General features: G+C 44.3%; 1 protein-coding gene across 1 annotated transcript in view; it reads right to left on the bottom strand.

The window, feature by feature from the left end:
* Nucleotides 1–13325, bottom strand: part of LOC129813751 (arf-GAP with GTPase, ANK repeat and PH domain-containing protein 3-like) — a gene marked incomplete at its 3' end in the record, with an annotated part of 150233 nt that overhangs the window by 96375 nt on the left and 40533 nt on the right.

The following is a 13325-nucleotide window of genomic DNA, read 5'->3' as shown; positions in this document are numbered from 1 at the left end:
ATGGGTGGAAGCTGAAAATCAAAAGAGACCGACGACCCTGACAGCACCATGATAACAATCAACCTTTACAAGACTGGGACTGTCATGGTGCAAGGTAACATTAGGCTGTTTGAAACAGACTTTCAGACCATTAAGGAGAGAGAGAAGGACACCACCAGTGACATGCCCTCCTACAAGACAAACTCCACCAGCACCACCCTCACCTCTACTATCCCCACCCAAAAAGGCACATCCAGCACCTCTCTTCCCACCATAGCGGAGGACACGCCGCCCCAGGAGAGCGACCCCCTCAGTGCAGAGCAGGCTCAGGCCCGCCTCACCACCATGGCTGCCATGAGGGATGAGTTCACCAAACTGGAGGGGGAGGTGGTCCTGCTCAGGGAGAGCGTGATCAAACAGCAACCAGACAACCACACCTCAGAGGAGCTCCTAACCAAGGTGAGGACAGAGCAGGACAGCAGCCTTGCAACACAGCTGAAAGAGGTTCAGCAAGAGAGAGACGGACTCAAGAGAGAGCTGGCTGATCTAACAAAGGAGGTGAGAGAGCTCCAAAAAGACAGGCAGAGCAGCAATAACGATCTGACCACACTAAGAGAGGAGCTGCAGGAGAGAAAGAGAACAGAGGACAGGCTGCAGGAGCAGCTAGATCACCACCCTATGACCTGCCCTCACACAGCAGAGGAGCCCAGCTCAACCAGCCAGGCTTCCCCAGCCCTGCCTGCTGCACGCCTCCCCCCCAACCCACAGAACAGCCTCCCACTGACAGTGGCACCGACACAGACCAGCCACACCCCAGCTCCAACACCCACCAGCCCCCCCTCCAGTCCAGAAGAAACACTGGCTGACAGCGTCCTGTTAATGGACTCAAATGGGGAGTATGTTCAGGAGAATAAACTTTTCCCTAGACACAAAACGAGAAAGGTGTGGTGCCCAACAACGCAGAGTGCCATGGAGCTGCTTGATAAGGCCCATCTCGGGTCGCCAAGCCACAATCATACATACCGGAAGCAACGACCTGCGTGCTCAGCAGGAGAGGGTGGCGACTTCACTACGGGGAGTGATTGAGAAGGCCTCCGCAGTCTTCCCCAACTCAAGAATCATAGTGTCAACCCTTTTACAGAGGAGGGACTTCCACCCTGCCACAATCCAAAGAATAAACGCCAGCCTATCCCGGGACTGTGCCCTGCGACCCAATGTACACCTGGCCTACCATCCCACCCTCGATCTGGACTGTCTCTATGACCATGTTCACCTGTACAGGGAGACAGTCCCCATCCTTGCCAAGACTCTCAAGGACGTCGCTTTAAACCGCAGCCCGACCTCTCCACCCAGGAACAGCGGAGCAATCTCCACCCCGCCGAGATCACCGAGACAACACCCCGGACCAGCACCCTGGAACCCCCAGCCACGACCACAGCACCACCAACCTCAATGCCCACGACAGCCAGCGCAGCACAGACCACCCCAGCCCAGCTTCAGAGCCACCCAGACGAGGCCTCCCACCCCCCTGCCCCCCACCACAGACCCACACTTGGAGGAGCCACAGTCCAGCAGGCAGAGCTACGCACAGGCTGTGAGAGGAGCAACTGGCCCAGCCCCCACCAACCAAATGAGTGACATTAAACAAATGCTGAGTCTACTATGCTCACATGTGATAGGCCGAGGGTCATGGTAAGATGAGCACAAGAACTCCACCATCCTCACACTATATCCACCCAAGTGGCATCTTAAATGATAAACAAATCACATTTGCAAAATAAGAGTTTAGGTTAATTGAAAAATCCTATTTTAATAGTTCTTGTTGGATTGTGAGTGTTTGTCTCATTTTGAAGGTAAAGAAGAAAAAAAAGTTATGAAATCTTTTTATGTTGCATGTTGGAATTTACAAGGATTGAAGTCCTCTGCTTTTGGGCTAAAGTGCAGAAACCCAAACTTCCTGAAAGAAATTGATGATGGTGATATTGTAGTACTACAGGAAACATGGTGCAGAGGTGATGTTTCCACTGGCTGTCCACTAGGTTATAGGGAGATAATCACACCATCCACTAAATTAAAAGGAATCAGACAGGGCAGAGACTCAGGGGGAATGCTAATATGGTATAAATCTGAACTAATTAATTCAATCGAATTGATGAAAACAGGAGAATTCTTTATCTGGTTAAAAATCAACAAGGAGGCTATCTTGACAGATAAAAACGTCTTTCTCTGTGCCACATACATTCCCCCCTCAGTCACCCTACTTCAATGAAGAGAGTTTCTCCATTCTAGAGGGGGAGATTAGTCACTTTCAGGCCCAAGGCAACGTACTGGTCTGTGGAGACCTGAATGCTAGAACAGCAGAAGAACAAGACACTATTAACAGTCATGGGGATAAACACCTACCAGGAAGCAACAACCTTTCCCTCCCCACATACCCCCACAGAAACAACTATGACAAAGTGAAAAACAAAAACGGAGTACAGCTCCTGAAGCTCTGTCGAACACTGGGTCTGTACATAGTCAATGGCAGGCTGAGAGGAGACTCTTTTGGTATGTACACCTACAGCTCATCCCTTGGCAGCAGCACTGTAGACTACTTCCTCACCAACCTAAACCCAGAGTCTCTCATAGCCTTCACAGTCAGCCCACTAACACCTCTCTCAGACCAAGGGAAAATCACAGTGTATCTGAGAAGAGCAGAACCCAACCATGAAGCATCACAGCCCAATAAATTACATGGTACTAAACAGGCCTATAGATGGAGTGCAAACAGTACAGACATCTACCAAAAAGCAATTAGTAGCCAAAAAATACAATCTCTCCTAGACAACTTTTTAGCCTTAACATTCTCCTTCAGCAATGAAGGTGTAAATTTGGCTGTTAGGAACATAAACTTTATATTTGACAAATTAGCCTCCTTGGCTAATCTAAAGAAGCATAAGAGCAAACCAAAAATAACAGATCATGAAAAATGGTTTGATAATGATTCCAAAATATAAGAAAGTCATTGAGAAATATATCTAATCCAAAAACACAGAGAACCAGACAACAAAAATATACGCCTTCAATATGGGGAAACACTGAAGCAATACAAACACACCATAAGAACAAAAAAGGAACAGCACATTAGAAATTAGCTGGATGGAATTGAGGAATCCATAGAATAAAACCACTTCTGGGAGAATTGGAATAAATTAAACAAACCTCATGAGGAATATGTGGAGAAATCACTTTGCAAACCTCTACAGCAATATAACAAAGAGCCCAGAACAAAAAGATATACAAGAAAAATTACAAATCCTTGAATTAGCAGTCAAAGACTATCAGAATCCTCTGGATACCCCAATTACAGAAGAAGAAGAATTGGAAAAACTAAACACTCTCCAACCCAAAAAGGCCTGTGGTGCTGATGGTATTTTAAATGAAATGATCAAATATACAAACCACAAATTCAAATTGGCTATACTCAAACTCTTCAACATTATCCTCACTGCAGGTATTTTCCCCGATATTTGGAACCAGGGATTGATCACACCAATCTATAAAAATGGAGACAAATTTAACCCAAATAATTAGAGGAATTTGCGTTAACAGCAACTTGGGGAAAATTCTCTGCCGTATTATAAATAGCAGACTACATAATTTCCTTGACGAACACAACGTCCTGAGCAGAAGCCAGATTGGATTTCTAAAAAATTCTCGTACAACAGACCACATTTACACCCTCCACACTCTAATTGATAAACAAGTTAACCAAAACAAAGGCAAAATCTACTCGTGTTTTGTAGATTTCAAGAAAGCATTTGATTCAATTTGGCACGAAGGTCTTTTTTATAAACTAATAGAAAGTGGTATTGGAGGGAAAACATATGATTTTATTAAATCAATGTACACTAAAAACAAATGTGCGGTTAAAATTGGCAACAAGCAAACAGACTTCTTCTCTCAGGGGCGGGGAGTGAAACAGGGCTGCCCAATAAGTCCAACACTATTTAACGTCTACATTAATGAATTGGCAAAAACATTAGAAGAATCGGCAGCACCTGGTATCACCCTACACAACACTGAAATCAAGTGTCTGCTGTACGCAGATGACCTGGTGCTGCTGTCTCCCACTAAAGAGGGGTTACAGCAGCACCTAGATCGTCTTCACAGGTTCTGTCAGACCTGGGCTCTGACCATTAACCTAAAAAAAACAAATAATGATATTCCAAAAAAGGTCCGGAAATCAGGATGACAAATATAAATTCTATTTGGACACAGTTCTATTAGAACACACCAAAAACTACACATATCTAGGACTAAATATCAGCAACACAGGTAGCTTTCACATGGCTGTGAATGAGTTGAGAGACAAAGCAAGAAGAGCATTCTATGCCATTGAAAGGAAAATCAAAATCGAAATTCCAATTAGAATCTGGCTCAAAATGTTTCAATCAGTTATAAAACCAAATGCTCTATGGCAGTGAGGTATGGGGTCCACTCTCTAATAATGAATTTACTAAATGGGACAAACATCGAATTGAAATATTGCATGCAGAGTTTTGCAAGACTGTATTGCAAGTACAAAGAAAAACTCCAAATAACACATGTAGAGCAGAATTGGGCCAATACCCCCTCATTCGAATAGAAAAAAAGAGCCATCAAATTTTACAACCATCTAAAAACAAGTGACCCCAAAACAGAGAAGAGTCCGAGAGAGAGAGAGAGACCGAGAGAGAGAGACCAGGAGAGAGAGAGAGAGAGAGAGACCGAGAGAGAGACCGAGACAGAGAGAGAGAGAGAGAGAGACAGAGAGAGAGACAGAGAGACCGATAGAGAAATTGAGCAGCAGCTGCTGAAAAGATGAGCTCCTACAAATATTGAAATTTACATGGTTTTTAGAGTGAAGTACATCGGAAAAAAAGCAAAAGAAAACTGCAAGACTGAATAGGAGACAAAACAAGCAGCAAACAAAGATAGGCTTTTAAAAAAGTAACTATTTTTCATAAAATTGTACCGTTTCCTTAGCTAGCTGAATTGTTTACCAGTTGCTAAGCAGTTGCTAGGGACTCTCCTGGAAGAAGCTAACTAGCTAACAAAGAATATCTAGTTAACAGAAGAAAATACAAAATAAGACAAAATAAGGACATCAAAGTCCTCTAAAGACACAAAAGACAATAATACAAGAAACAACACTTCTATTGCAACATTGTAGCCAACATCACAAGCGTTGCTATGGAAATTGTTTACCCACCAGACATCCAAACAGAGAAAGCTAAGAAAAGTTTCAAAGGTATGTTGATGGGACAGAACCATGAATGCCTGTTTGCAGATCTTACCAGTTGCAAAACAAGAGCAAATTAAATTTTGAATACCAAATGAGGGGACATATGGAAAAAGGTTATTTGCAACCATTTCCCTTTCTCAAAAAAAGAGAGGCATCAGCCAAGGATGTCAGATCAGCATTTTTGAAGAAGCTGACCAGAGTAACAGGTATCAAACAGTAAACTTATATACACTGCTCAAAAAAATAAAGGGAACACTAAAATAACACATCCTAGATCTGAATGAATGAAATACTTATTAAATACTTTTTTCTTTACATAGTTGAATGTGCTGACAACAAAATCACACAAAAATGATCAATGGAAATCAACTTTATCAACCCATGGAGGTCTGGATTTGGAGTCACACTCAAAATTAAAGTGGAAAACCACACAACAGGCTGATCCAACTTTGATGTAATGTCCTTAAAACAAGATGAGGCTCAGTAGTGTGTGTGGCCTCCACGTGCCTGTATGACCTCCCTACAACGCCTGGGCATGCTCCTGATGAGGTGGCAGATGGTCTCCTGAGGGATCTCCTCCCAGACCTGGACTAAAGCATCCGCCAACTCCTGGACAGTCTGTGGTGCAACGTGGCGTTGGTGGATGGAGCGAGACATGATGTCCCAGATGTGCTCAATTGGATTCAGGTCTGGGGAACGGGCGGGCCAGTCCATAGCATCAATGCCTTCCTCTTGCAGGAACTGCTGACACACTCCAGCCACATGAGGTCTAGCATTGTCTTGCATTAGGAGGAACCCAGGGCCAACCGCACCAGCATATGGTCTCACAAGGGGTCTGAGGATCTCATCTCGGTACCTAATGGCAGTCAGGCTACCTCTGGCGAGCACATGAGGCCCCCCCAAAGAAATGCCACCCCACACCATGACTGACCCACCGCCAAACCGGTCATGCTGGAGGATGTTGCAGGCAGCAGAACGTTCTCCACGGCGTCTCCAGACTCTGTCACGTCTGTCACATGTGCTCAGTGTGAACCTGCTTTCATCTGTGAAGAGCACAGGGCGCCAGTGGCGAATATGCCTATCTTGGTGTTCTCTGGCAAATGCCAAACGTCCTGCACGGTGTTGGGCTGTAAGCACAACCCCCACCTGTGGACGTCAGGCCCTCATACCACCCTCATGGAGTCTGTTTCTGACCGTTTGAGCAGACACATGCACATTTGTGGCCTGCTGGAGGTCATTTTGCAGGGCTCTGGCAGTGCTCCTCCTGCTCCTCCTTCAACAAAGGCGGAGGTAGCGGTCCTGCTGCTGGGTTGTTGCCCTCCTACGGCCTCCTCCACGTCTCCTGATGTACTGGCCTGTCTCCTGGTAGTGCCTCCATGCACCGCCAGCATTCAAAAGTGACCAAAACATCAGCCAGGAAGCATAGGAACTGAGAAGTGGTCTGTGGTCACTACCTGCAGAACCACTCCTTTATTGGGGGTGTCTTGCTAATTGCCTATAATTTCCACCTGTTGTCTATTCCATTTGCACAACAACATGTGAAATGTATTGTCAATCGGTGTTGCTTCCTAAGTGGACAGTTTGATTTCACAGAAGTGTGATTGACTTGGAGTTACATTGTGTTGTTTAAGTGTTCCCTTTATTTTTTTGAGCAGTGTAATAATGGAACTGTATTGATACAAGGCAATGATTCAAGCCTCCAGGCTTTTGAGAATAGGTTAACTACCCTAAAAGCAGAAGCTGAAATCATCTCAGAAACTGAGGAAAAGGTCAAGGATGGAGATGGAGAAAAGCAGACCCCAGCGGTCTCTGTGACCCAGCAAGAAGCCCTCAGTGTCCCTCTACCTACCTCACCTGCAGCAGACAGAGCCAAGGACATGCCTACAACACCAAGAACACCTGCTATGCAACGTTTCCACAACACCCTCTCTCTAGTCGAAGCAGAGGTCATAGAACTCAGAGAGAACAAGCTTCATGAGGAGGAAACTGTCCAGAAACTAAAACAAGAGATGAAACAGTTGAGGGAGGAGGGCATCTATTGCTAAATTATAAAGCAGAATGGACAAACTGAGTCAGACAAATAATGACCTCAGAGACCATCTGAGCACAACGAGAAAGGAGGTAGAACAAAGAGAGAGGTACATTGACACCCTCAACCAGCAGCGAGTCATTATGTCCTCTGCATCTAGAGAACATGTCCACCAGCTTGGCATAACACAAGCAGAACCTGAGACCAGCATGGCCTCCACCACACAGCCTGATGACACTGCACCAGCCTACCAGTCTGCTCCAGCCCAGATCAGCCAACCAGCGTCCCAGTCTGCTCCAGCCCAGATCAGCCAACCAGCGTCCCAGTCTGCTCCAGCCCAGATCAGCCAACCAACGTCCCAGTCTGCTCTAGCCCATGTCAGCCTACCTGCTTCCCAGTCTGCTCCAGCACAGTGTGCTCCAGCCCAGGTCAACCTACCAGCCTCTCAGTCTGCTCCAGCCCAGGTCAGCCAACCAGCCTCTCAGTCTGCTCCAGCCCAGGTCAGCCAACCAGCCTCTCAGTCTGCTCCAGCTCAGGTCAGCCAACCAGCCTCTCAGTCTGCTTCAGCTCAGGTCAGCCAACCAGCCTCTCAGTCTGCTCCAGCTCAGGTCAGCCAACCAGCCTCTCAGTCTGCTCCAGCTCAGGTCAGCCAACCAGCCTCTCAGTCTGCTCCAGCTCAGGTCAGCCAACCAGCCTCTCAGTCTGCTCCAGCTCAGGTCAGCCAACCAGCCTCTCAGTCTGCTCCAGCCCAGGTCAGCCAACCAGCCTCTCAGTCTGCTCCAGCTCAGGTCAGCCAACCAGCCTCTCAGTGTGCTCCAGCTCAGGTCAGCCAACCAGCCTCTCAGTCTGCTCCAGCTCAGGTCAGCCAACCAGCCTCTCAGTCTGCTCCAGCTCAGGTCAGCCAACCAGCCTCTCAGTCTGCTCCAGCTCAGGTCAGCCAACCAGCCTCTCAGTCTGCTCCAGCTCAGGTCAGCCAACCAGCCTCTCAGTCTGCTCCAGCTCAGGTCAGCCAACCAGCCTCTCAGTCTGCTCCAGCTCAGGTCAGCCAACCAGCCTCTCAGTCTGCTCCAGCTCAGGTCAGCCAACCAGCCTCTCAGTCTGCTCCAGCTCAGGTCAGAGTACAAGCCTCCCAGTCTCTCCACCCACAACTGCAATCCTTATTGACTCAAATGGGAAGTTCTTAGTCCAGGAAAGATTATTCCCTAGACACCAGGTGTATAAGTTCTGGTATCCTACAACTGACAGTGCAATGCAGCTACTCAGTCAGACCAGGATTGACACCCTCGACAACATCATCATCCACACTGGCACAAACAACCTTCATGCCAAAGGTGAAAATGTATCTGGGGCAGTGAGAAGAGTGGCAGAACGGGCACAGGCTGTGTTCCCAAAAACCAATATAGTTGTGTCCACCCTCCTACCAAGAAAAGACTTCCCAAGAAAGTTAATCAACAAAATAAATCAACAGATGACTGGACTGTGCCTCACTGCTCAACGTCAGAACGGCTCACCACCCCACTCTGACATGTCAACACTTATACGATAATGTACATATTGATCAGGACAGTATCAGAACCTTTGCCAAGGACCTAAAAGATGCAACACTTGGTAGGGACCCACACACCCATTACCCCAGCAACAGAGGTCCCCCGCCCCACCTTCTGAAACAACAGTACCTCCACCATCCTCAGGAGAAAAGAGCCAGACACGGCTTATTACAGCACAGCTCTACTAGACCAGACCCGCCTCAGGACAGCACGACTAGACCCGGCCAATCACAACACAGCTCTACTAGACCAGGCCCATCACAACAGAGCTCTACTAGACCAGGCCCATCACAACTCTACTAGACCAGGCCCATCACAACACAGCTCTACTAGACCTGGCCCATCACAACACAGCACTACTAGACCAGGCCCATCACAACACAGCTCTACTAGACCAGGCCCATCACAACACAGCTCTACTAGACCAGGCCCATCACAACACAGCTCTACTAGACCTGGCCCATCACAACACAGCACTACTAGACCAGGCCCATCACAACAGAGCTCTACTAGACCAGGCCCATCACAACAGAGCTCTACTAGACCAGGCCCATCACAACACAGCTCTACTGGACCTGGCCCATCACAACACAGCTCTACTAGACCCGGCCCATCACAACACAGCTCTGACCACTACTCCAGGGTCGGACAGAACACTGTCCTTCAGAGAAGTACACCACATGATGCAGTCAACACCATGTATCATTCAGATCATCAGCCTACATATGCTGAGGTAACCTCTGGCAAAAGACACCTAGAACAATCAGAAAAAGGAGAGGTGCGCCAACTACTGCAAATAATATGCAGACTACTGAGCTAGACAGACCCTTTAATTCACGCGCACGCACACACACACACACACACACAGGGTTGCAGATTGCATTGTACAATCTTATTTCATTCTTATTCATTTGTTTACAACTATTCTTAATTTTTATTGGCACCGGTATTATAATAATTATTATTTGTAATGGTGTGTGTGTGTGTGTGTGTGTATATATTATTTTGTTTTTTTTCTACAATGTACTTTACTCAAACCAGTGATTATCACTTATTATAAATGAGATCACTATCTATCAGCTCTTGGAATATCCAGGGCCTATACTCTTCACATTTTGGTTATAAAACAACAAATCCAGAATTGATTAAAAACATCAAGGGACAGGACATCATAATCCTACTGGAAACATGGTATCGTGGAGACATAGATACTCAGTGTCCCTCAGGCTATAGAGAAAGTTTACTACCATCAATCAAACATAAAAATGTTAAACGGGGCCGAGACTCAGGTGGAATCATCATTTGGCATAAGCAGGACTTAGCACTGATTGAAATGAAAAAAGGTACCAGTCACATTTGGCTAAAACTTAACAAAGGTACAATCTATTGTGACAATGATGTATACATGTGTGCAGCTTATGCTCCTCCTTCAGATTCATCATATTATGATGATCAGTTTTTTGACAATCTCCATACAGAAATCATTACATTTCAGGCAGAGGGTAAAGTGCTTCTTTGTGGAGATTTCAATGCAAGAACAGGTTCTGAGCGTGACTACACTGATGCGGGAGGTAACCACCATATATTTGGACACCCCTCCTTGTACAGTAGCCCTATTATAAATAATAGAAACAGTCCTGACCAAATACTGAACAAAAATGGGAAGGAGTTAGTGCATCTCTGTCGAGCCTTAGGCCTGTACATGCTTAATGGTAGAATCAGAGGGGACTCTCAGCTCTTGGGACAAGTGTAGTCGATTATGCCATCACGGACATTGACCCCTCCTCCATTAGTGCATTCACTGTCAGACCACAGACACCATTGTCAGATCACAGTCAGATCAACGTGTTTCTGAAGAAATTAACCGGCAATATTCATTAAAAAAAACAGCCCAATAAACTCTACAACATAAACCAATCGTATAGATGGGCTCCAAACAGTGCAGAGAGATTCATTGAACTCTATACAGTTTTTCAATAACTCACAATACCAAAACAATAAAGATGGTGTCAATTTGGCTACTCAATACATCAACTGCATATTCCAAAAAGCAGCATCGAAAGCAAATTTGAGAAAACCAAAGAAATGCGACATCAATAACAAAAAACAAAATGTTTCTGACAAATGGTTTGATAATGAATGAAAAACAATTAGAAAACACCTAAGACAAATGTCAAACAAAAAGCATAAGCAACAAAACAACCCAGAGCTACGATATGAATACTTTGAAACTCTGAAACAGTATAAACATACACTGAAACGCAAGAAACTGAATTATACCAACAAGACACTTGATGAAATTGAAAACCCAATTGACCAAAATCAGTTCTGGGACATGTGGAACAATTTAAGCACAACAAAGCCACAAGAATTAGCCATACAAGATGTAGGAATTTGGAAAACTTATTTTGATAATCTATACAAAAACATCCCACAAAAAGACTTAAAACAGAACCAATTAGAAATTAAAGAAAAATTGAACATCCTTGAATCAGTCATTAAAAACAACCAAAATCCATTAGATTACCCAATAACAACTAAATGAAAAGCTCAAATCTATTAAATCAAAGAAGGCTTGTGGTCTTTGACAACATCAGAAATTAAATGCTGAAAAACAGCACACCTGAGTTGCAAAATGCTGTGCTTAAATTGTTCAACATGGTTTTAACGTCTGGCTGCTTCCCTGATGTCTGGAACCAGGGGCTCATCTCCCCTATCCACAAAAGTGGAGACAAATCAGACCCCAATAATTACAGGGGAATTTGCGTAAACAGTAAAAAAAAGGTTTTCTGTAGCATTTTGAACTCAAGAATTCAAACCTTTCTTCAAGAAAAAAATGTAATAACTAAATGTCATATTGGCTTTCTCCCTAACCATCGCACTACAGACCATATATACACCTTACACACACTAATTAATAAACACGTCCACCAAAAAAAAGAGGGCAAAATCTTTGCTTGCTTTATTGACTTTAAAAAAGCATTTGATTCTATTTGGCACGAAGGGCTATTCTACAAAATTCTACAAAGTAGGCTTGGTGTATGACTTAATAAAATGTATGTACACAGAAAACAAGTGTGCAATAAAAATCAGAAACCAAAGAACAGAATTCTTTTCACAATGTCGAGGTGTGAGACAAGGCTGTAGTTTGAGTCCAAATCTTTTCAACATTTATATCAATGAATTAGCAGACATGTTGGACCATTCTCCAGCCCCAGGACTCACACTATTTGACACAGAGGTGAAATACCTGCTATATGCTGATGACTTGGTACTTCTATCACCAACCAAAGAAGGTCTTCAACAGAACATTAATATTCTAGAGCAATATTGCCATAATTGGGCCCTGGCAGTAAATTTCTCAAAAACTAAAATCATGATTTTGAAGAAAAAAAAACAGATGTCAGAAACACAAATATAAATTCACCCTGAACAACATCATAATTGAACACGCACAAAATTACACCTACCTTGGTCTGACCATATCTGCATCGGGAAACTTTAATATGGCAGTGAATGCACTCAAAGAAAAAGCCCGCAGAGCATAGTATGCAATAAAAATGAAATTATTCAAAATCAACATCCCAATTAAAATTTGGACCAAAATATTTGACAGTGTAATCCTACCAATAGCTCTTTACGGTAGTGAGGTTTGGGGGCCACTCAATAAACTGGACTTTAAAATGTGGGACAAACATCCAATTGAAGCCCTACATGCAGAATTCTGTCGGAAAATCCTACAAGTCCAGAGAAATACACCAACTAATGCATGTAGGGCAGAATTGGGCCACTTTCCAGTAATAATGAAAATACAGAAAAGATCATAAAATTTTTGGCTACATCTAAATTCAAGTCCATATTCGAGTCTGCAATTTAAAGCACTTCAAACCCAAGAGTTGAGCCCAGAAACGAGCCCTCTCAGTCAGCTGGTGTTGGACCTAACAAACAAGCTGACACCAGCACTGCTTCAAAAGAAAGAATCCCAATTAACAAAATCATGAACCCATCAAAGGACTCATATATACAACATTGGAAAAACGAAACAAAATCCCAAAGCCGACTAAATTGCTATCTGACCCTAAACAGAGAATATGAATTGGCTGATTATCTCTACTCTGTCAGAGATACGAAGCAGAGACAGATACTTACCAAGTACAGGCTGAGTGACCACCGATTGGCAATAGAAACCAGCAGACATAAAAAGACATGGCTACCCAAAGAGGAGCGTGTATGTGGTCACTGCACGACAGGGGAGGTAGAAACAGAGATGCACTTTCTTCTTTACTGTGATAAATATTCCTCACCAAGATATTCATTATTCACAGAAATGACTACATTTATTCAAAATTTGAACTTATTAAACCAAGAGGAAAAAAACAAAATACTCATGGGCGAAGGAGCAATGGCTCCTCTTGCAGCCAAATATGTATTTGCCTGCCATAGCCTGAGGGACACTGAATAATAACATCTGCATAGTAAGCAGTAACTTACTTATTATTAC

Source organism: Salvelinus fontinalis, chromosome 17, assembly GCF_029448725.1.
Source record: "Salvelinus fontinalis isolate EN_2023a chromosome 17, ASM2944872v1, whole genome shotgun sequence".
NCBI lineage: Eukaryota > Metazoa > Chordata > Actinopteri > Salmoniformes > Salmonidae > Salvelinus > Salvelinus fontinalis.
Note: the sequence above shows the minus strand (reverse complement) of the source record. Positions and strands in the feature narration are given on the sequence as shown.